The sequence below is a fragment of the Hetaerina americana genome, unplaced genomic scaffold, assembly GCF_022747635.1.
Source record: "Hetaerina americana unplaced genomic scaffold, ioHetAmer1.1.p SCAF_10, whole genome shotgun sequence".
Classification (NCBI taxonomy): Eukaryota; Metazoa; Arthropoda; class Insecta; order Odonata; family Calopterygidae; genus Hetaerina; species Hetaerina americana.
Window position 1 is genome coordinate 38,544,182 of NW_027286070.1, and position 26,197 is coordinate 38,570,378.

The following is a 26,197-nucleotide window of genomic DNA, read 5'->3' on the forward strand; positions in this document are numbered from 1 at the left end:
ACATTTAATACAGTAGGCGGTCGTACGTTAGCTCTTATTGACACCTGACTTTGAAGACAAATTTGGCCCAGGATTTAAATAAGCAAACTATTAAATTTTTATTCCACGCAGGCCGATTAGAATAAGAGGACATTAAAAGATATTTGAACACTATGAGTCAGCATGATTTACTAATCTAACCATAAGGAACCCCACAATATCCATTGCGACGCATCTAAAAATGGTGGACTCCAGATTCATGCATGCTCGCAAGCAACCTTCCGAAGTGATCAGATGGAAATGCACATTAAGCAATACGAAAATATTTTCAAACATTCAAGGTAATTACTCTTTACCTAGCTTAAAACACACCCATTTTTTCAACGGAAGTCTACCAATTTGAGGCATATCCTGAAAACTATTAGCGATGGAACGGAGAACTCTTTTAACCTTTCCTCCACACAACATAAATAACCAAAAGCTAAAATATTCAATTGTTTCCGGCTCAACTTTGTGGAAATTCATTTTAATTAAATGAAGAATGCGATGTATCTTTCCACTGTCTTTTATTCACGTACAACCAGTTTCAACGCTCAAGCGTCATCATCAGGTACCTAATGATGAGGTACCTGATGATGACGCATGAGCGTTGAAACTGGTTGTACGTGAATAAAATACATGGAAAGATACATTGTATTCTTCATTTAATTAACCAAAAGCTACACCCCAAAACTATTTCATTCTTCAGCCCCTCATTCTCTCCACTTTCCTTCATGCCTTATAAAATATCTTTCACTTTTTTTCCCGCGCTCGTCACATCCTCAACAGGGCAATCACGAATCTTGATGAAGAGTGAAGGCACGTTTACGTTGTGCCTAATTACTTGAGGAAAAAATTATGTCAATCGAATTTACCACTTTGACTTCCTTAATGACGTTATGAATGGCGCTAATATAAATTTTCCGCTAGCGCTGGGATCCCTAATCGCGAGGCAGAATGCATGCTAAACTACATCTTGAAATCATCGCTCAGCTTATCTTTTCGTTTTTGCACGGGCTCCTGGACGGAGAAAGGCAAAGCATTGACCAGTTTCCACTTGACTATAATTTGCGTTTTTACATACGAGTGTCGTAGTGTCGTTATTATAAATTATTTCACTTTATCTTTTGCTAAAAATTCTGCTCCATATATCTTCATTCGTCACTCGCTCTCTAACATACTATACAATTACGTTTATGTTTTTTACCTGTTCTAAGTTTCGTCACTATGTTTCGATAATTAACTTACAAATACACTTCTGAGTTGTTTGGGATTTTATATTTATTCTTGTGTTCAATATTTTCGATAAAAATATGCATTGTTTCACTTTAAAAACCTCAGTTGGACCTTCCTTCAATTGACCTCCATCGTTTCCTGCTAGCCCGGAAGAAAAGTGCTGATCCATCTCCTGTGATAGAGTAAGTAGCATTGAATGGATACAATACGTGGAATAGTTTGGGATCATAACAGGTGGAATCATTTGGGCGCCTGGACGTACGGCAGTGACATTTGATGTGACATATATCACGGATGCAAGCAAACGCAGTAAATGACATGATCCTTAGCCACCGCTCTCCTCGACTTGAAACAGGGTTTCGACCTCATGCCAACCTGTATGTTTGCACTTCCGCCGAAAAAAAAGGCACGCCCCATTCATGACGCGGCAATTAATAAACGCGCTCCTCCGCACGAGCCATTACGACAAGTGCGGGATGCGGAGAATTCGCTGCCACGATTTTTGCTCTGGCACGTTTTAATGAATAAATATGTATAGGGGAGTGGAGGAGGATCTAATATGGGTGCCACTCGGGTGGAACTGGGGTGTGTGCAGTGTCCGCGCCTACCTAGCCCCGCGGATGCCAATCTCGCCCTGGGCAGTGGGGCGTTACTTGACACTGGTGATTAAACTGATAGGTGTTAACGGTGCAAAAGAAAGCCTCGGCCGCTAACACCTGGCCGGGAATATTCTGCAGCATACACAACCTCCCCCACGATCCCCTCCACTTCTCAATTTGAACGAATTAAGGGCGCGTGTGATTCACTGTTCAAAAAGTCGTAATTAGCGTTTCCATTCATTGAACACAGGAGTTGATAAAATTCACAAGTTTACTAAGCTAATTGAAATCAACTGACACAGCAATGAAGTCTCATGCTTTTCATGAGGGGGGTTATATACTTACTGAAAATCTGCGTTGCATTTTTGTATTCCATATCCCTAGTGCAATCGTTGGACCCGTCATCTCTTTAATGCATCCAAACCAACAGGAACTAAATCCTTTTGAAAATGGTTTAACATTTCTGAAATATTATTTCCAATGTTTGTTAATACTATTGGCTGAAAATTGCAAAAGAAAAAAACATGCATTTACAGCATGAAAAAACGATAAAAGATAGGTAATATTATTACGGAGATACAAACTGAAACTATGACAAAATTTAGTTGCATAAGTACCATAGTATCCTAAGTAAGGGAATAAAAATATCCGAAACCCTTCCAATTCGGATGAATCGCTGCCGAAGGTTAACACCTCAGGAACCCAACACTCAACGTTCACATTCAAGCTCTTCGCAGCTCACAAAAATAATGTCCCACATATGGAGAAACATCAATCGATGAATATGGTGAAATTTCCTTGCCGCATTCATAATCAATAATCATGTAGCAAGATTAATTTGGATCGATGTTATAATTTTTGTAATAGTTATTTTGAAGTTGTCTCTTGATTAAACACACATAATTGCAAACGATCCATTATATAATAAATATACCGGGACATTCTACGTCAAATAGCATTACGTGACGAACATCGGACCATCCTCAGAATTCCATGAAAGAATATTCTATTTTTCCATAGTAATGTCATTGGCATATTCTATGTATTATTAATAAGTTATGTCACATGTTAAATTCTGAGAAGAGAGCATTATACGATAAGCCATTATTGGAGTAAAGAGGATTTGGAGAGTGGCGATGGAAGATTCAGATGTTTTAATTGAATAAGTATTTAAAATAATAAGCCAACAAGGGATGGATATGCTACGGAGTGATAGCTCATTGCTGATACAAGCAAGAGACACATCACTTTATGAGAAAAAATAAATATGTATGTATTACACATGAAGGGATTTATAGTAAATAAAATTTATGTAATTTCATACAAATTACTACGGCACGCCATGAAAATTCCAAAAGGTAGCTTTGGCATATTCTGCCTTAAAATAATGAAGCTGCAGAACTTAAAGTAACAATTGGGATCATTTAGTGTAAGTTAGCTTTGAATTACCAAAACCAACTAACCAAAAATTAACTTCACTGTGAGGTTCAAAACCATGACCAACCTGAGCGACCGGTAGTCTGATCCGCAGAGATAAGGGATTTATCGGAATCAAATTTTGGGAAACTATAATAAAACGACGAAAACCAAAGTCCTTAACCTGCAGAGATGTTTGAAAAGTGAGGAACCCCATGTGATAATAGGGGATACATGCATTGAATTTCATCCATTTTCTGCAAGGCGACCGATGACTTTTCCTACAAAGCTTGCATTATTCCATTTCGCCCTGCTGCCAAAAACATCAGACCTATTGGTTCACCTGGGCACATGTCTGTTTTTTGACGGCGGTAAAGTGCATTTTTTTGGTTTAGTCTGTATTATTCCACTTATTTTAATTATTAATACATATTCAGACACAATTAGAAGAGTAATAATCTGTCTGAACTCTTCCATATTTATTATGGATTTCATTTTCGATTAGCGGCGTTCCGTAATAATAGTGCGTCTCAGATGTTCTTTCACCATGGACATGTAGCGGTTCTTTTTCTTAATTTAATAAGAATAGTTTGAAACGGAAGAATCATTTCAGCAACGGGAAGTTTTTTTGAGATCATAATTGGAATCAAAAATAATTTTTCCCTTAACATGAGTAAAATACGCAATTAAAACAGGCTAATTACAAAAAATAGATATGATTAATATTTTTAAAACAGCACATAATCGAGAGACCGATTTCCGATGAGGACACATAAACCGCACAGACGTAAACTGATTTGCTTGATGGAATTTGATTCTTTATGGGTTTCTCCACCTATAGTTGCCGCTGCATTATAGTGAATAGTAGAGGTGGTCAGGCTGAGCAAGCCTGTCTTGGCCAACCACTCGCTTTCGTCAGAATATTACGTTGACTTAATTGCGATTCATATTCCTATGTACTTGTACTCAATTGCGTTAAATGCCACCCTACGATTAAAAAACACCCCCACCATATTCAATAAAAAAAGATTCCGGTTCCATTGACTGTTTCGCTGCGGCGACTTAATAAAGTTGAGTTGATCAAGAAAAAATATCCAATAAATGCCTAGTCAAAGCAACCTTGTGACTGATTGCTGAGACTTACTCCCATGTCCAGTGGATGAAATTCTATGTACGAAGAAAAGTAGAGAGACCCAAACCAAATGACGTTTTTATGGAATGAAACAGTTCCGATAAAATATATAATATATGAAATTAGGAATACTGGAATGCGGCACCGCTTTCGGGCAGATGAGAGCAAGGAAGAAGCAAGTGGGAGGGACCTAAAAAGCAAAGATTTGATACTACGAAGCAAACAAAAGGCTCACAGAATACGTGCCACGCACCCGAAAATGTACTCTCGAAGAAGTCCGCTTCGTCTTTGCTAACTTTCCACTTCCTAAAGAAAGATCAGAGCATTTACGGAGTTCTCGACTCATCTCTACCGCCGAGATGGCGGAATGTATCCCAGCATGACTATCTGCAACAAACTTGGGAGGCTAGAGGCAACACCTCACCCAAGCTTCTTCGGGAATTTGGTGAAGGCATTAGACGGTCTCTTCCCCGGCTGGCCTTGACTGAATCAATAAAACATCCCTGGACTAAGAACATAGATTTGAAGAAAGGGGTACTCATTGGGTAATTTCTGAAGAACAACACCGCCTGGCAAAGAAATACGGAAGAAATGTACCCTGGAAGATGGTAAAATAAGCAAGCAAAGGATGATTTAATCTGGCCAGATTAAAAAAATATCAATTATTCTACAAACAATCATAAAAAATTGGTGATACTAGTCAAGCAAATATTCAACTAATCCTTCCGTTATCTCAGGAGCTGAAAATAATACCTGTTTATTATCTAAATCAAAAATTACATAGGCCCCAATTAGGAGATTATTATTAAGTAGTCGTAAGGGTTGCAAAGAAAAGTAATGGATTGCCTTTAAGAAGCTAATTATGGAAAACACATGCGCGAGGGCTAATGGAGAAAAACTTATCTGGAGATTGATAAAGAAAATGAACAATTGGTGACATTTAACAAACACAAGATATACTACAATTGATGGCCTGTGGTGATCATATTAGACCTAATAATTACATTTTATTTTGACGTAGTAGTTTTGACAGATAGAAACGAGTGAAATGTATTTTTGCTAATGCGTATGCTACTTTTTCTTATGGTATTCTAATTATTAAATATTCTTACCGCCAACATCGGTGGCGGCGGCCAGTCCTCTGCTGCTTAAGGTCGCAAGTTTGATTCTTGTGTAGTTCGATTTGCCTGCTCAGGTGTTCAGGTGTTTGTAAATCGTCAGCATTGATTGTATTTGAATTATCATAAATATATATTACCGCTAACAGACTTGTTAATGTGTACAAATGATGAGCAGCGAAGGAAACTGTAGGACAAATTTATAAAAAGCCTTTCTGATGGTGCCAGAGGAGAGGAAGGCGTGCAAATGAAAAGGTGAAATAAAACCTTAACATATGGAAGAAAATACCCACCCTCAATCTATTCCCATTCATTGATCCTTCAAGAAATCGATTGATTAATTAATTCCATCAACGAAAGACTGATCAGATCCTATCCTCTCAGAACTTATCTTATCCCTCCGCCACGGCACTATCTAGTCTCCCCCATTCCTAACTCCCTCTCACTTACTTCTCCTGAAAAGACCAGCATGAAAGGGGGAAGTATGCAGCATGAAAATACTGGCTCCACTATTTGCCCCGTGATCGGTAAAGGGCCGGGACATTCTGCCGGCTGCGTCAATACCTTAAAGATATCGGCCTGATTAGTTTCGTACGAATTCCGATCGAAGAACAAATATCATAAAAATACCTACACAAATCTCAACTCTAAAAAAGTTTATTGTCTGTGCCGCCATTTGGTGGGAGGAGTCCATGATTTAATTCGAAACCCATTCGCACCTTTCAACTTTATAAGTGGAAACTTAAAAGGTGCATAAATACAATGTTTTTTTCTCTTTCAAGCCAAAAGCTAAAATTCTCGTTCATCAAAGTGAATAAAAAATCCCGATATGAACGATTCTAACTATATGAACTGCTTTTTTACATTAGGCCTAAATTAATGATTAGCAGCAGGTATGCATAATCCGATTGCAAAAAAATAAAATTTAATTCGCACTAAATTATTAATAAGTTTATAGAAAATGAAAGGATAATGCCAAATCTGCTAGATCCACATCGCAATTGTCAATTTAAATGTCTTGTTTAATTCGTCAATACAGGACAAAGAATATAATTCTGAAACGAATGATATGATGAAAGAAAAGAGGAAAATGATAAAAAGCATAGAATATTGGGTCTCAAATTAAGAAACGCAGAACAGATTCGGGTGCTAAATAAAAGCTCCCGTGGGACACAGATCAGAAGGCAATATGCAAGGCAGCCTTTTTAAAGACTTGGTTTCATTGAGCGGGTTGTACGAAATTGTAATGAAAAAGTTAAAGTGTTACTTCCCTTTAGTTTGGCTGAATTTGGGAAATGCTGCAAGTAATGAAATTCATAAGAGATAACGTTAATTAAGGAATTATAAAATGTTTGGCTTAAAATTAATGCGAGAAAAGAGTAAGCGTGACAAATATTCCAGATTCATCGGGGTGGAAGCCCCTTGAGTCACAGAGCTAAGAAGACCGAATTTAGCTGAGAAACTTCTAGGGTGCATTTAATACGGATACGATTATCGCTAGTTTCAAAGGTGTCCCAGGAATGATTATTAATGAGCAAAATAAATCTTGCTCGTGGGTTGACCCATCACACTTATGGCATAATAAATACTTCAAAAAGACCGCTACTAAAATTACTACATTAAATTAAGAAGTGGGCACTTTGATCTAAATTCCATTTTCACGGCAAAAATCGATAGCACAGAAAAATATTTGGAAACATATTTGGAGAAAATGTGAACGTATTTGATGAAACAAAGCAGTGAAGCGATGGATTACTTAGGGATTCCCAAGTTATTACAAACTATTCTCGCCGGAAAATAGCTGTGCATGACTCTGAAGTTCAAATGCATGCATCACAACTTTATTGCCATAATTTGATTATTAGGGGACATAGTAGTCCAGGGGTAGAGCGTTGGACTACAGGAGGGCACAGGTTCGATTCCCGGGCATGATCTCTGGGCACCCTCAGCTTCTCCCGAGTTGTATGATGTTTCGTGTACCAGAAATTCCCGGGCAATCATACGCGATACAGGGAAAGAATCTGACCCCCTACCCTAATTTGTGAATTTCACACGCCAGTGGGCAGAGCATTGGTGAACTCTATCATCACCTATCAAACCGACCTTCGGGTTAATAACTGCGTTGATGGCTTATGAGATAAACCCGTCTGATTTCAATTAAAGCCCAACTTTAATTTTATCATGCCATTAGCTTGAGGACTATTTTTCCAATGACACTATCTAGGCACTCGAAAAAATCCGAATCCCGGAACATCATGATCCCTTGTTTCCAAAGTGGTGTTTGAGCACTGTTAATCGCGCCTTCCGCATCCCAAGCATTTGCTTTTTAGAATCAACCACTTAGGTATCAAAGTAAACAAGGTATTAAATGCAGCATTTACCGACTTATTTCAAACAATAAGAAAAAGGGAAATGAATAACTGGCTGATCGCGGGCTGCTGACTGGCTCTTTAGAAAATATGTACAACAGATCGGATCGGGTCCAGTTTAGGGATTAGAATTAAACAATTGCAACTGCACCGCAATTAGATTCTTGGGAAAGAGAAATGAAAGCAAAAAACTACATAATCAACAATCTTCCGTTAACTTACCTCCAACCTTTAGGCGCACACATCAGAAAGAGCGTGGATTTGCTTCAAACATAGTTTAAACAGGCGGATTGTGATAAAATGTACTTCGAAAGTAGAAAACAAATGTTTATTTCGTTAACATGGCCACATTTTGACTATCCCATTATTAGGGATATTTCGGAGAAAACGTTCACTAAGTTACTAAACGATGTACGACGATGCTCAACTTTATTTGTCAAAAATCGTTATAAAAAGAATACTCGCATAAGTGAAGCGGAGTCATTTACTCGAAAATGGGGCCTTGTATTTTCGCCGAATAAGAGGGAAACAAGCGAGATTAAGACTTTTAAAAAGCCTCGTACAAGTACTCAGTTTACTTGTGATAGCTAAATCACTAAGGACCATCATACAGGACCTGTAACAGTAGATTAGACTATCTTGATCTTATGAGAATAAGAGATGACGTTCTTCAGATATTCTTTCGCTCGCATACTTTCCACCTGAATTTAAATGAGACAAAGCAATATCGTAACCCACCCTCTGGGCACATAAAAGTTCGACGTGGAGATAGTTTTAAAACCCATTCCACCCAAATGACAACCATGCATTTGCGTCTACAACAATCAGAAGCAGATTTACTTAGTGAACTAAATTTCGGGAAAAGCATGCGTAAATCGACCAAAGGTAATTATCTTTTTCCAAACGAGTACGATTCGTAGCGATTTTTGTGTACCATACCGCGGGTGCTATAGTGAAAACGTGCCAAACTGTGTACATGAACGAACTCACAAGGTCTCTGATCTCACATATACATTCCCCAGGAGAATGGGAACAACAACCGGGATTTTGTTAATATTTTCTCCTGAGGGAATAATAAACCAAGTTGGGGCGGATCCATATACGAAAATACTTGGCCTTCAAAGTTTTAGATCCGCTAATGAAATGAAGTAAAGGAAATAAAGATAAACTTACATATAAATTATATTGGATTGCTTCATGGTCATTTAAAACCATCGCAAGCTATAAACATGGGATTGGTATACGAGTACTCAAGATCTATATCTCGTATACGAGATCTATTCAAAATGTTCCGGAAGGCGTTGACACCGCGGCGCCTATCCAAATAACCGCTTTCAACCCCTTCATTGGTATTTTGTTTTGTTGATTAGCTAAGATCGTTATGTGAAGGGGTGTTCGTGGAGTGTAGCGAAAAATAGATCCAATAAAATGAGCAATTAAAAGAGCAATGTTTTTCTCTTAAATCCAGCGTGAAACTCTGCAAATCTTTTGCAGAAAATTTTGAGTTGATAACCAAGGCTCATGGTGAGGATGCAATTAAATGAAGCGCGTGATAAGAGTGGTTTACCTGGTTCAAAAAGTGCCGGCAAACAGTGGAAGATGACGAGCATTCCAGAAGACTATCAAATGTAAAGGAAAGATTCATCAAAAAGTTGATTTGATTAGTTATTTAGAACCAATTGGGTATACATATAAAGCCTATTTAAAATGATAACCCAAAAAATTTCTTTTTAAGGTTTCACTAAATTAAAAATGTTTATTTTACACTCAAAATTGTAATAATATAATTTACTTTCAAATCTTTGCACAGTACCCTTACGAATGTTGCTTCTGAACGCGTTATGCGTATGTTATTTATATCAAGAGCATAATTTACATAGTTTGCGTAAAAATAACCACCTTTTAACGCCAAAGTATTCATGAACTCGTTCTATACCCTCTCTACGGTTGTCAAAAATATTCATAATAACTGTGCTTAACGTTTCATGGGTATAAAACACCGATATCCCGAGCATCTTCTTCAGCCATCTCGTATGGTTCGATGTAAAAATTTCATATACGTGAATCTGTAAAATTTTCACTCAAAAATATAAATTTACCCAAGGAAATTTAGCATGGAATGTATTGCAAGCACATTTTTAAGCAAATAGAATATTATTTAAGTGTATACATGTAATGTTTAATAATCAATGGTAACTGCATTCGAATGACTAATTGCCAATTTACTGTTGATATTTATATCATATTTAATTATGATTTGTTCGATACTATGAATCATATGCAACGGCCGCTGCGATCACATACAATCGCTGATAGCAAATACAAATAGATCTACTATTAGGAATTATTTTTCGTAAAACGGTGTTTGTTGTTTTCTATCACTGGAAAAGTTTTATTAAGCCGGGTGCAGCGGTAATGCATGGATAAGAATTAACTGTTGTTTTAATTTCGTGCAGAAAAAATCATTAATTCTAATACTTTTAAAATGTTAATGTATATAATTCACTATTCTTCAAAGGAACACTGTAAAATGAATGACAGTCAAAAGCTTTTGAGTTTATTCATATAAAATGTAATTGAAATGCTAATACATCGAAGGATAACTTAACTTCGAGGATCCTTTACATAATCGCCTGCATTGATCAAATCCATTTATCAATAGGCCAAAAAGTCAGATATCGGTATTAAAAAGGAACGTGACGAATTATTAGGAATTGATCCATCCAATATTATTCCCGAGCGGCTACATGAGTGTCCCCACCAATTTTCAGTAGTTACGTATCATTGAGCTCGAGGCGGTGAATCAAATTCCCTATCTCAAGTGCGATCGCTACAAACGATGACGGAGACATTGAAATTAGGAATACATCAGATGTTCAGATGGCGGGATGTGACATGCGCGTCTTAGAAAAATATTATAGGCAATAACAAATCGCTTCATATGAAAGTATTCGTTACTCCGTCGACTTGCGCTGATGGATTAAGGATTGAAACTGCTACGTGGTCAGATGGTTGGGCCGAAGTTCTTATTCGTGGGGATGTTTTAGTACACAATTTTAATTTCAATGAGTTAACATTAGCCGCCACAACTGGTTGGTATCTATCCTTAAATGACGTTTTCACGTTCCTCTGTATTTATGCATAGATCAGCTTCACACGTAAATAAATACAACAAATAAGGATATTTCTGTTTTTAGGGTAAGTCATACTAAAATTACCACCATGCGCAGAATAAATTCGCTTACGAAAACTGTTATTACATCAATGAATCATTGTGGCACTATTCCCATGATCAACATACTCCCTACAAAGCAAAATATTCCTATGGTAAGCGCGTTCCAACATAAAACTTTTAGCAGCATTAACTTATAGCGAGATTAGCGTAGATGCGCCATATGAATTGTTCAATGAAAACGTAACCATGACGAGACTTCCTTGGGAAATTTAATCACTTAGTTTATCAAACGGGAGAACATGCGAATTTTCAATCGATACGTTAAAACAAAATATTGGAAAATAAAACATGGGAAAATGTGTGGCTATATTCTCACTTGATGTTAAAATATTAGTAATCGGAATCTTTAATAATCGGATTTATACATGCAATTCAACATTGCAACACAATAATATGTCGATGAAAATATTCCACGCTAAAATATGGCTTGATAACAGACGAATGCCGTTTTTTTCGGATAATTTTGAGTACAAAATGGGGACTTCAGGGATTAAGTCAGTAATCGATTCAAAAAATGTAAAAAAACAAATTACTTTCATTATTTAACCAGATTTGGACGTAAATTCTGGAATTCAAGAGGGAACAACAATCCTCCTGTTCGCCACTATCCAATCGTTTAAATATATTTTTAAATCCTTAGAAATTAACCTACCATCCATTTCAAAAGCATTAAATTACTTTCGATTTACTAATTATAAATAAAGTTTTTTTTTCTTTTTGAATTTTATTCATGCGATTTTGCTAATTGAGGATTATTTTTCGTAATAATGAAAGAAAATTTATGAAAAATGCCTGGGTTCCCCAAGAATATGGATTAGATGAATCCATTATTAAATAATGAAGGAAGAGTTATTGAGAGAAATGCTATGCAGATACATGAAACGTAAATGAAAGACGAGTATGGAGACAAGATAAATTATGAATGAATATAGTTGAAGAGATTCTCAAGGTGATACACGGTACAGGTGTGAGTTATATCAGAGAATGCATGGAACGTAGGACTATTCGAGAGGCGAAAGAAGTACGATGATGAACGAGAGAAGTTTGGAATAAAATAGTAAAAGAGATAAGACTTCCTATATTGACCTAAAAATCTTTCTGGGCAGTCCCTATCTCGAAAAGGAAGGACGTAAAAGATAAAAATGTATATGTATATTAATGATATATGTGGGGGACGGAGAGTCCGGATGGGAAGTGTTAAGAAGATGTGTAAGGCAGGGTTTTTCATTATCACCTGTGCTGTTCAACTTGTATATGGAGAAAATGATTAAAGGTGAAATGGAAGCATTGGAGATAGTAATGGAAGGCGACCGTGAATCCGTAAAATCGGTTACGTTTGCTACGCATCTGAGTCAACCATTGCTGGTTGACTCAGATGCGTAGCGTTGCGTAGCGTAGCGTTGAGTCAACCAGCAATGGTTGACTCACATGCGTTGGATACGTTATGGTTGCTAGCATTGCTGAAGGAATTGGAAAATCAGGGCGATAGATATGGAATGAGAATCAGTATAAATGAAACAAAGTTTATGCGATTTTCGAGAAAGACAAAGACTAAGCTAAAACTAAAAATAGGAGGGCAAAACCTAGAGCAGGTAGAACAGTTTACGTACCTCGGAAGTTTGGACCAACATGGTCAAAATAGTAGCGACGTAAGAAGAGGATTTGCTTTAGGCAAAGAGGCTTTCACAAGCACGGATTGATGACAGTGACGTTGAGTAAGAATGTTAAGACAATGCTGGTGAAAATTTGGATATGGAGCGTAGTAATGTACGGCGCGGTTCATGGTCATTGAAGCAAGATAATAGGCGTACCTTAGAGGTTTTTGAAATGTAAGTGTGGAGAAGTATGGAGAAAGTGAAGTAGAAAGAAAGGAAAACAAATGCGGACGTGATAGATGTGGTGGAGGAGGAAACGGGATTGTTGGGAGAAATCAAAAGGAGACAGGAAAAATGGATGCAAAGCATATTGATTGGCAGTGGGATGATTAAGACTGATAAAGGGGAGAATTTTAGGTAAACGAGGAAGGGGCATGAATAGGACATATATGTTGGATGGAATGGCGGGAGGAATGTATTAAACAGAGATGAAGAGGGACTTTGTTTTAGAGTAGAAATTTGGGTTGTGTTTTTTTTGGAGAGTTAAGAGAATTATTTAGTTGTAGTGTCCACCCAAAATCTACCTAAACTGGTAGACTACCAATAGTAATAAAATAATCATCTAAGAAGGACTCCATGAAATTCAGAACTTTTTACTGCAAACAATTCACTAAAATATCTATCTATAACCCTCTATATGTACAGTCAAGTCAAGACTAGTGCCCAGGGAGCTCCCCCACTAGTTGTCACGCGGATGCCCACAACATATGATCCAGTTTTAAATATTTGATTGATTCCGCTCATCAGTCAATACATCCCTCAACGCAATCGAACAAACGTCGAACCAAAAACCCAATTATAAGAATACAAAGTTATTTTCCGTAAACCGTCCTAAACGAGTTTGCTCAATGAAGATGTTGTTTATGATTGGTTCCACCGTTTATTCGTCATACCCCATTCTTTGAACAAACTAGAAGTGAAATAAGAGGTTATTCAAATGGAATATTCTATTAGATTTAATTTAATACAATCAATATGAAAAGTCGAAAAAAAACCTTATATCCATCGTATTGCTAAAAAAATAGTTCGATAAACAGCATCATTAAAACTAATTCCGCAAAAATAAGTGGAATAACATTTACTTCTTTCAATTTATGAAGAAAGATTGTCGATTTGAGTTCGTATTCCTCGCTTCGTTAAAACAATAAACGGCATCAGTATGATGACACCCTACTTATTTTATAATCGGTGACGACCAAATTTTTGCGAGTACCAATCATTTGTTAGTCCAGGCCCATCGCCTAATGAATTTAAATAATATATTACCATAAATGAACCTCAACGAAAGGCGCAGCACTTGAAAAAATGCAAATATCCCATACGATGTGGAAGGAATGTTTTCAACTCAAAATAAAATTATTAATTGAAAACATATTTCTAATGGAAATGAAAATAATGCCAGCGGACAAATTTGGCGTTCTACATATTCTGAAATTATCAGATTAAATTTTCGACATGTTCAAACAAAATTTGATCCCCATCCCATCCTACAGTTTGAACGTTCGTGCATCACAATTAAGGAGCCTCAATGATCAATGAGGATACTTAATAGTTATTGTTTATTTTGTTAAGTAAGTATTCCACCGCATGCGTGTGTGAGAGTAAAAATCATTTATAGTTTACCTTAACTCATTGTATACTTTTGCTTTAAGAAGTCCTAATACGGTTTCAAACCCCTGAAAGTTCCATGGATGCACTTCATCTCGGCAAGTACAATCATTCCCGTTACTAATACGAGTCATTTCAGTTTTTTCATAAAATATAATATTAGCTTTCCAGTATTTAAAAACTACCTCCTTAAATATTACGTAGGATTACAATTTTAAAGTAATTATTGCTAATAAATAACCGAGATATCCGGATAAAATTTATTTTGCATATTAATTGATCCACTTGTGCATAATGATGTAAATTGCAACTATTAATGTTGATTGAGACTAACTTTCGTTACAGTAATGCGTGGGAACTTATTCAAGAAGAACTGCACATGTCCAACTTGTCAGCCCGCTGGGTTACACGACTCCTGACTGCTTTTCGGAAGCAAACATGGCGCGAACGGCAATCAAAGCATTGTGGCTTTGGAATTTTTCCACATCCACCCTATTCTCCCGATCTCGCCCAAGACGACTTTTCCTTACCTTCAGAACTCTAAAAAATATTGCGGGGTCGGTTACGACAAAAATGACGTCATTCAAAAAGTGGAACAATGGCTTCCGAGCAATCAGCCTGCCAGCCTGCAGCTGTTTATTGCTTTGTGGTATTGTTCTTGCATGAATGTATGCCAAGTTTTTTTTTGTGGATACATGAATTTGTGGTTCTAGCATGCGGTTTTTTTCTTTCCTAAATTACGGGTGGTGTCCTAACACCCCCCGCCATACGCCCTTGCGGCGGCTTGCGGGGTATTAAGTAGATGTAGATACTGAGTTCTACAATGACGGCCTTCGAATGGTCAAGAAACTCTGGGAGACATGTACACGTATAACTCTGGCTGGTGACTATTCATAAAGGTATAAGGAATAACAAATAAAATTTGATTTATTGTGGAATTTATTCTATTAAAATATCGTAAAATTTATATTAAAATTTTACGATACGCCCTTGTACTGTCTCGAATTGCGTTTAGCATATGGATGTTTAAATATTGTGACCCCCTCGACTGGCTTCATTAAGAGGAAACCGTTATTTCATTATTATCATTCATCCAATAATTATTTAAAATGGTGCAGTTAGTTATGTGATTCACCGAATATTTTCTGAAATTGATGCTGCGGTGGGGGTTGCCACTCCCCTTGGGTGAGGAGTCAAGCCTTCCCCACCCCTATTGTCTACTACTGACCCCCGCCGCAGCCGCCCTCTTCCTCTCTATTGATTACACGCGTGCGGCTCAAATTCGAAAAACGGGGGAGCGGCGGCGACCGTGCGGGAGGCGCGGCGGGATGGAGGGAGGAGGATGGAGGGAGGGGGAGCGCGTTGAAGGCTGGGAGATACGGCATCGGGCGTAACCGTTGGTCACTCCTGGGTTCGGCCACCAGGTGCGGACTGAGGCCGATCCGTGACTCCAACATGAGGGATCCTGAACGGCTAGCGAATCGAAGTTCATTGTGAAACATTCAGAACTCCTAATAAGATGAAAGCAATGGCAGAGCGCATTTCAAAATTGGATTTTCCTGCATATGTAGACAATGCAAAACCCAAGCGACAAATCGAACGATGAATAAAACTATTCATCTTTCTGAAGCATTTATATATGCAGTATTCTTCAGGCACAATCATAGTTTACACGCTTCCTGACAATAACGGATTCCCGATTCGCAGTATTAATAAAAGCTTCCTGTCTTATTTGTAAAAATAAGAAAATACCTGAGTTTTGAAATTATTGAAACTATCATCAACATTGTCACCTATAATATCACTAAACCGCGCTGCTAAGGGTAGTGGCTAACATTTATCACGTTGATAATAATCGATACCATTTTTTTCCTGGTAGGGGCCAGAACCGCTAAAGGATGTTCCCTTTTCTATTTTCGTAGATAGATATAATTATTCTACCCCTATGTTTACGACCAAACTTTATGCCTCTAGGAAGTATGTGCAAAATTTAATTTTTTCTTCTACAATGTGAATCCTTGGAAAAACCATTCAAATAATTATTATAATTTTCGATGTTTTTTGCCTGATTGTATATCATTTTGATTAGTTTGGATATTTTAAAAAATATTTGTTATCTATATCGGGGGACGCGGTAGTCCAGTGGTAGCATGATAGACTATTGACTGGAGGGCACAGGCTCGATTCCCGGCCACACCTCACGGGTACCCTCGACTCCACCCAAGCTGAGATTTATCCAACTCCACCCAACTTCATCCTCTCAACTTCACCCAAAATATATTGGGTACCAGAACTTCCTGGGAAACAATTCGCGGCACAGGAAAAGGATTTGCACCACCTACCCTGATTTTTTAATATCACACGCCCTCGGGTATTACACATTTGAAATCAACGAATAACTTTAAACTTTTCTTGGTCAAGAAAAATCCTCCTAAAGTTGGTAATTATATGGTTTTAATTTTTTTACAGAAAGGTGCTGAGTATAACTTTCTCTTCTCTACTTCTTCCATGTCTACCATCATCGAAAATAAAACATAATACTCGTAAATCAAAGTTCAGATGCATCAAATTTAAAATAAATCTTCAACTTGCAGTTTTTATTTTGAAACCAATGCTAGAGAAGAGTTTTGGAAGTTTCGGAACACATTATGCAACAGTTAAATTTTAGAGCACTACAAATAATAGAAAATGATTTTAAAAAATACATATTGTGTTTCAAGGGTTCTGGGAGCCATACTGGTGATCTGCACGCATTCCTGTTGAACGTCCCTAGGTACGAGGGTCATCCGGAAAGTAGTACCCGTTCGTGCCGCATGAAGTGCTGACGACGCGAGTAGCCGCTGGACGAGGTCAGATAGCTTCAGTGGCTTGTCTGCCTTCTCTGAGCCAAGTTGCGTGACGCTAGCATTGCCTGTGTTGTTTCTGTGATTGTTTACAATGTTTAAAAAAATTGAGAACGCCGCCAGTTGTGAAGTGAGGGCAGTGATTAAATTCCTCAATGCAAGAAACGTTCGCCCATGTGATATTCATCGCCAATTAAAGGAGGTGTATGGAGACAATGTAATGGACGAGTCGTCTGTTCGGCGGTGGTGTCGCAACTTCAACATGGGGAGGGGGAACACACACGACGATGAGCGTTCGGAGAGACCGTCTGTCATTACAGACCAACTGGTGAGCTCAGTTGACGAATTCGTGAGGAACGATCGGCGCGTCACAATTGATGACATCTGTGAGCATTTTCCCAATGTTTCTCGAACAATTGTTCATGAAATTGTTAAACACCATCTGCATTATGCAAAAATTTGTGCAAGATGGGTCCCTCGCGTATCTCAATGAGCTGGCGGCGAAGGACTATGCAGCAGGAATACAGAAACTTGTCACACGTTATGACAAATGCCTTAATTTGCTTGGAGATTATGTTGAGAAGTAGTTTAAAGTATCCTCTTTCAAATAAATTTTTTTATGTTTGTTAATATTTACTTTTGTGTCTTTATTTCACGAACGGGTACTACTTTCCGGATGACCCTCGTATTTTAACAAGCGAGTAGGTTCTTCGATTTCCGAGCCTAAATATCCCTAAAACGTACAAAATACGAGCCGCAGGTGTAAAATAGACGGAGGAAGTCCGAGAGAATGTCAAAAGTCACTAGGGAAGGGAGGAAGATGACCAAGATATGCGTCGAGTGGTGTAAGAAAGATTCTAATGATGAATTAACTTATAAGGTTACAAAAGCGTTCCATACTCTACCCTCAATATTCAACTAATACAAATATAGTAACCAATGCAATGCAACACAATAAACCAACATTCACTCAAAATGAAATATCGATTGTGGCCTCGGTTCGTACCAAATGTTTCAATATGATACTCCATCGATTCCGAGACTTAAACAGTACTTAAGTCGAATACGTTTATTGAAGAAACTAATCCCACTAGAATCTAACCCTATTTACTATTCCCTTTTTGAAAAACTCAGGAGTTCTCCCACTCGGATTACTTCCACATTATTTCGTTGATATATCTCATTGTGACTCACAAAATGACGGGAACAGCCGAACCAACCACGCTAAGTTTCGCAAGGTCCCATTCGGCAGAGGCGGAGATGGAATTCTGGTCGGAGGAATGACGCGGTGGAAATAAAAGGAGAGAGAAAATGAATGTGAGTTTGATAGCTCTTTTCGAAGTCGGCGAATTCTTTTTCATCCGAAAGTCAACCACGAATCACTTGTACCCCCTTCGCTCGAAGTTGATAGAGTAAGTTTCACCGTATTTTTTCTGTTGCCAAATTTCCTGGACTCCTTTGCTTCGATTTCTATGGCACACCTTCGGAGCATTCGAAATCCTAGAAGAGTGCGGCGCCGAGGCTCTCTGCTCGAACTTCCTCTCAATGGAAGAAAATCGCAAGGTATTTATAAGAATCCATAACATCAAACTTGACTTCTGCGAAGCGAAGAGAACCCGCAATCAAAAGATTTGAAGGTAAGGCGATCCGCTTGGAGTGAAAGTTTCTACGAGTGCAGTTTCTATTTTGTTATTAACTAATTTCCGGCCAACTTCAATTATTAGTGAAACTGGTTGGAAGATTTTTAGTATCAGTTATTAAGTAACTTGATGGAAGATTATTCGTATCAGTTATTAGGAAACTCGTTCAGTATCGTATAAGTTATTAATAAACTCGTTATTAAGACGGTTCGTTTTAATTGTAGTTATTCCAATACCCATGCGTTGTTTACAGCAATTCGCCAAGTTCTGCGGTTTTGCAACTGTGGACCCTTCGGTTTCTTTCATTAAAAGTAAACTAATGCGGACGCTCCATGAATTAATTACTCAACCGCACACTCTATGACATTCAGAAATGTGTATAACACCTAGGCTTTGTCACGCAGGTACTTAAATGCACCTTACGATATATTTAAATTCCCTAAGAAGTGTGATGCCTGAAATGCGCAAATCATGTATCTTGCCATTGTCGACTTTGAAGATTACGTATATATAGTACCATGATGTTGTTTTTTATTCTATTTTATGATTCTGATGATTTTATATTTGTCCGGCAATCCAATCGGGTTGAAGGTTGCAAATGGAAATAATTTGGTAGGAAATAGGTTAGCTGAATTACATCAGTTTTATGAGGTTATAGGTTGGTTTATGAATTTTTACAGGTAATTCGGACGTAGAGGGACTCGACGTACTCGTCAGTAAGCTTATGCGCGTGCCGTTAAACGCGAAAAAAATGGGCGTATTTCATGAAGACGTCCAACGGGCCGACCTCGACTTGCGGACGGGTTGCGACAACCATGGCGGGAGAAGACGGCGATTTCGCCATCACGTGATAAAAAACGTGGAGAATGAACCGTGGATGATGTGTGTTCATTTTTTTCTCGTCCGTCGTAGCCATAAAATGAGAATTCAATCCAATCGAAAGAATTTTTCCTTCAATTGATCCATGCGCAAAAATCTTCTCGGTTGAAAACATAAAATAAAGACGACTCTAATCCTTACCTCCCTCCCGCCTCATACAACCACATTAACTACGGGTCGAAACAATGACCTACGGACGTTTCGCAACGGACTCCATATGGAAGCATACACTCATTCTTCCTCGCCATTAGGTTTGTATATACTTTTTTTAACGGCGCCGACCAGCACCGATCGCCGCCTCGTCGGAAAAAAGACGAGAAACCCCACGCAAACGTATTTCTCGATGTCCGCGAGATAAAGGAAGGACTGAGGCAACCAGCCGCTCCCGCCGCCCTTTCGCCAAACAAAACACTAGCGCCTAATTTCGATGGTTTCCCTTTTACGGAAGCGACTCCGAATTAGCATATCCCTCGGCCCTCCCGCCCAACTGACGTCCTTCCAATTCGACACACTCGATTCCCCTCAGCGAGCAACGCATGCACAGCAACAGGCTTTCTCAGATCGAACGCTCAACTGCGCCGTACTTGGGGAGTCCGTCCGGAAGGCTGAACATGCTTGAAACAGCGCCACTCGCTGGCGCCACTGACCGAAGTGATTCGGGCTTCGGAGACAAGACATCTCGGCTCACTGCCCCGGGTTTACAATCCCAGCGAGGTGCTATTTTTCTAGGCCTTTACAATTGTTATGAAACGCGATCGAATCTATTGATAAATGAAAACTAGTTACTAGTAATTTAATTTATAAATTTTTCAGATATCTAACCAAATAAGTACATTGTAAGCATTATATGCCATAAAATTGTTTTCCGTTCATTCTTTAGAGCTCACCTCATTTTCATCCGTATGAGTCTGCTGGGATCAAAGGAGTGTATCATTTAACAACTATTCTCTCTTAAATTGTTGTCAAGTTTTTCTACATGATTTAAAATAATTGCCATATTTAAGAAACACTTTATACTGACCGATTTTAAAGAACTTTTTGAAAGTTGTAAAATATATTGTAGTCAAAAATACACTATTAATTAGAGTGAATCTAATTTGGGACAAAATATTTAGTCTTTCAATCATAGAGATAAGGGATTTTTAATTCGTTTTGACCTCAAATGTTCCATAGATAGATGCATTTCCTCGGTTTCGTTACAAAAAAGTTAAAAGCTCTCTAAGCTAATAAAATAGCATTCAAGTAAAAATTGCTCATCGGTCTTTCACTCGATATTTTACGAGACGTAAACTGGTAACCATCTACTCTTTTACTCCTATGGCCGTCGCCTTTGTAGCTTGTTGTCCAAATATAGCCGTATTTGTCCTTACGATTTGCAGTTGGAAGAAGTAGGAATTAAATCACTCATCAGTTTATGGAAATAAAATTCTCGTACGATATTAATCATTGCGATGTACGTGTTTTCCCCAATTTTCTAAGTTAAAAATCAGTCCAAAAAAATACTTCGTTTTTCCACATATTACACGTATTTTCTTTTCCAGGATGAATCGCCTCCACAAAGTGACGCCTCCAACCATCCAACATGTATTCTTCAAATTCAGGATCATGAATCGACAGGATGGGTAAAATTTGAAATTAAGTCTAGTACTCACGGAAGCGCATTTGACCAAGCATCTTACGATAACGAGTAAAATGCAATGAAACGTGATTAAATTTAATGATAGCAGGGCGATAAGGAGAAAGAAAACTTTAAAAACCTCATCTTCTACAACCAAATATGTGAGAGAAGAAAGAACGTCAAAAGTATAAATTAAATTGCGTAGAGCAGGGAAAAAGTGACGGGTACTGTAACTTTTGTTTAAAAATATTTCAATTTCAATTTATAGAATAAATATAGCTTTTAGAGGCCTTAAGGTGAATATACTATACTTAAGTTGAATATAATATACTATACTTACTATGCATTGAAATCAATTTCTATTCCTGAAAAACAATATTCGTCTTTATTTATTACTCTCCTACCCGTATAGAATTCAATACGAAGGTTGATGTGAAGTTTGAGGGAAGAGATCTTCCTGTACTAAGCCAGATAATCTCTGCTCCTATCATTCATATGTTCTCAAGCTCATACATTCTCTTCTCCTTCTGAGATTTTTAATATTTCATTACTTGTGAGCTTGTTCGACAACAGTTGCGCATGAGTTACTCGCCCTACCCCTTTTGCTCAACTAATTTACTCTTCTCTCATACATCTGTTTGGTGATTCGACTACCATCCATTCTCCCAACTTGAGCAAATTAGATAAACAAACTTATTGCCTACTTGCCCATTGACGGTGCATGCAAACCACATTCTCTCATTACCTACTAATTCTCATCCTACCCCTCTTATTCTATCGATAATAACTCACGTACCAAATGCCCACCACATTAATTTCCTAATTGTGCTATTCTAGGATAGTCAAGTTTCATTTCCTTTGTATCGTACGAGGAGTTTATTTTTTATACTATGCCCCTTTATATGCCATAGCAAACAATAAACGTCGTAAGTGCTTCAAAATCCACAAACAGCTGTTTTTCTGACTCTCGCAGGCCTGCTAATCTCTTATCCCACCACCAGTTGTCAAAATTCTGTCAGGATAAACAGAATCATTCACATTAATTCAAAAAAATCATTCTTTTTAGATCGCACCATAGTATCACTGTTTATCTTTACCAGTAATATCCAATCGTTCTCCCTATTCTCTCCATTGGCCACCACTACTAGTAATTTCCTTTTGTATGCATTAACCCTCATTATACATTATAGTACGTGTGTCTTGACGAAGGCTTACCAGCCCCAATGAAGGGAAAAATCTTGTGGGGATCAATAGTTCATAGTTGGCACACAGAAGAGTGAAGGCATTTAAATGCCACGCCTACCTTATCAGTGCATCATCTCTCACTCATTCATTAGAAATTTGAAATGTAAAGGTGACATTTCGCGTCACGCATCACACCACGCTTTATTTCAAACCAGTCACTTAACGTCCCATTCACTGTACTTGCCTAACAGTTGCTGCAGGTAGCTTTTAAATCATTCATTCGAAATCATCTCATTATTCTCTAAAAACCTTCCACAACTTTCAGCGATTTATTCCGTACTATGTCTTCACCAACTCGAGACATGCAAAGTAAAATTTCTTTTCATGCACATGAATTTTTCTAGAAATTGCTGAAGTTCAAATAGATGGTCTGTACATCATCTTCTACCCATAAATCAACACAGTAAATACCCTAATGCCCAAAGTTTCTTCCCGTGGAATATCAGTCAACACTTCACGGAACCTTTCCCGCGGTACAACCATAAGATACAATAATCTACAGTTCTGGCATTTCCTCTCACTCGCCGTCTATTTATACTGAGATCATTAGTGCATTTTTCCAGTCGTTAGGAATATCCAAATGTTGCACTGATAAATCTAACAATTAGCACAAAGCCATTAGATACTCGCACCCACACCTCAACTTGATATATCACTTATGACTAAAATTTTCCGTTTTTTCGGAATTTTTACAGCTGTTTAGTTCTTATTTTCACCAATATAAATTTTGAGGAAATGATGTTCACCTAACAATCCGTATTTTATTATCTAATGCAGAACAATATATAATGTACCGCATTGTTTTTTAAAGTTTTAAGAAAATAACGCTACCTATTACGTGGAAATAATATTAAATAAGTTTCATAATGCTTCTAATAATATGTTCCATGAAATTTTTTGAGTTAAATACTGATTGATGTTTTGATTTCAAACAAATATGCGAACGAAGTAAGCAACTAAGAGGAATTTGGACAAGATGGAAAACCTGATTCTAATGCCGGAAAACATAATTGTACAATTATATTTTATTTTGTAGCATTCGTACTCAAGTATAACCATAAAATATGCTATATATTAACGTTTCATGAACGTGAAATGTTGAAATGCTGTGTTTATACAGGTTTCTTGCCAGTTACGGTGCTGAAAAATCACAGGAACACGATGAGAGAGAGGAGAGATAAAATTATTTTGACTCGTTGAAATTCCTGGCTGATTGCATTAGTAAGTTTTGCTGAGTTACTTGGATAAATAGTAAACTCTTGGTTGCTTACAAAAAATGCATGCAACAATGCTTGCTATTATTGCTTTAAAATTTTGTTAGGGTGATTTACTTTGTTCATGTAGAAATTAAAAGGAATACTTAAAAATGCTGCTATTTCCAGGAGCCATCAAGGGCGACAGAAAATGCTTTAAGTCAAAATTCATTGCTATAAAATACAATTGAAGGAGTTTAATCATGATTTAAAACTTAACACTTTGAAATCATTTTTATACGGACTGCATGACCAAAAATGTAAGCGCGTATGTCCGTGCTGAGGTGCACCTTACGATTGTCACCATGGCGTTTATAAGCATATCTGAGAATAAATACCACTAGAATTTTTATATTGAGATTAAGATGAATCAGATATATTAGACAGCATAAAACCACACAGTTCAACCAGAAGGTTAGGTTCAGTAAGTGAGGGTGAAACATTACATTCAGCCCAAAGGTAAATGAAATTCTCTCATTCAGGGAATACGGTTGCTTTCCTTCACTGTGCTGACTTTAGTTGAGAAAATTATATAATTCGGGTTCAGCCGGGTTTCTCCCAAGACTTCACTCTATATTCAGCCAAAGACCACCCCAAAATTACTCGCGAGGCTCGTACTAGGCTACCATTGAACAAGACACAGCGATTGCTATGAAAACATGATTTATAGCAAAAGTGAGCTCATTTAAAACATATAATACCTTTTCTATGATGCAAGTAATGAAATCACAGCTAATAAACGGAAAGGGGTTCCTGTTTGTTTTAAAGTCTTTGATTATAACGTCTATTTTACCTGATTTAAACCAAATAACGGCATATTGTTGCGATATTAATGCAGTTTCCTCGAGTCTGAAAGTCAACTGCACTTGTTTGCAAATGTCCGTCATTGCAAAGGCCCCTCTCACTTCATACCATTCGTGATAAAAAGTGCCATGATTAAAACGGCGATAATCACTAAAAGGTGTTGCGGAAACTGCCAGCAGCACCGCCTAGCAATTAATTACATCAGCATGACACACGTTCCGGGAAGGTGACTGCGACCTCGGATTAAGCGGGACTCGAATTATCGTGACCCGGATTATCGAGGCACTGGCGCGTTTCATAACGCTCTCCGAGACGCCGTCTCTTTTTTTTTAATTTGGAAATCCACATAACTTTTTTTCAAAACGTCCACTCCCATAATAAGCAAGCCCATTCCGTTTCGCCTTCAGTCAACTCCCTCGCCTACGGCGCCTCTGATTAATGTCTCAGAAAATGGCGGATCAAAGGGCGCTAGCCAGAGCGCATTATTCGGCTCCATTTAATGGTCCCCGGGCCATGTCACGCAATGACTCGGCCATTGAGATGGAATAAAGGGCGGTGACGCAATTTCTGCGGCCCCGCGAGCGTGCGAACGCACACACTCACCCCTCTCCTCTCCCTCCCCTATCAATTCTCCCCGTCCCCCAGAACTCACCTCCGGTAAGACTTTCTCCCCGGGGATGAAGAAGGAGAAGTCGAACCCAGGGCTGGTTTTGGCGATCGCGGAGAGGGGCCAACGGGTCTCCGGGAACGGGGCCTTTGCCAATTAGCACGGTCTCCATCCGGAGCTGAGCCACCTGTCGGAGATAGGTGATGCTCATTTTCGCGTGAGCACACGAACTTTTCAGTCGGATTCGGTGGGTGGTATCTAATTCCCCATAGGAACTACCGAATTTTTCTGTTTTTACTTGTTAATTGCTATTACCCATCGTCATGTTATGTCCTTGGAGAAGAATTTTGGCATTATTTCTTCTAGCGCGTTCTATGAATTTGTTTGTTGAACCCTCTGCTCGATGATTGTAGCGCACAGCTTAAGCTTAATTACCCACAATAAATATTTAAGGCACATTTCATAGTAAATGTAATTATAATAGAACAATATTAAAAAATTTGTCCCATTAAATATGGAATTTGTAGGAATAACGATATCCAAAAACGGTGAAGTATGCTGAAATCTACGGCATAGAAATAACTGGAAATTGTTGAAATAATACCACGAAAAAGTACTGAATTATCCGCCGTGTATTCTGACCCTTAGTGTGTTCTCTACAGAGTTCCTCCGCTTATTTTGTTAGAACACCGAATATGTTGGTCCTGTCACACTCAAAAGTGATCGTTAAATGGTCCGCGGTATTTTTAGTCCAATTCTTGGAATTTAAGGATTAAAAATCAGAGCTACCTCAAGAAATCCCTCCTTGCCTCTCTTATTTTTAAGTTTCGACTTTTCACGATGGGACAGAGCGCTTACCTACACGCACAAGTATATACATATATTCCCGATGCTTAGTTTTCCAGAGGCCTCCAATATGTTG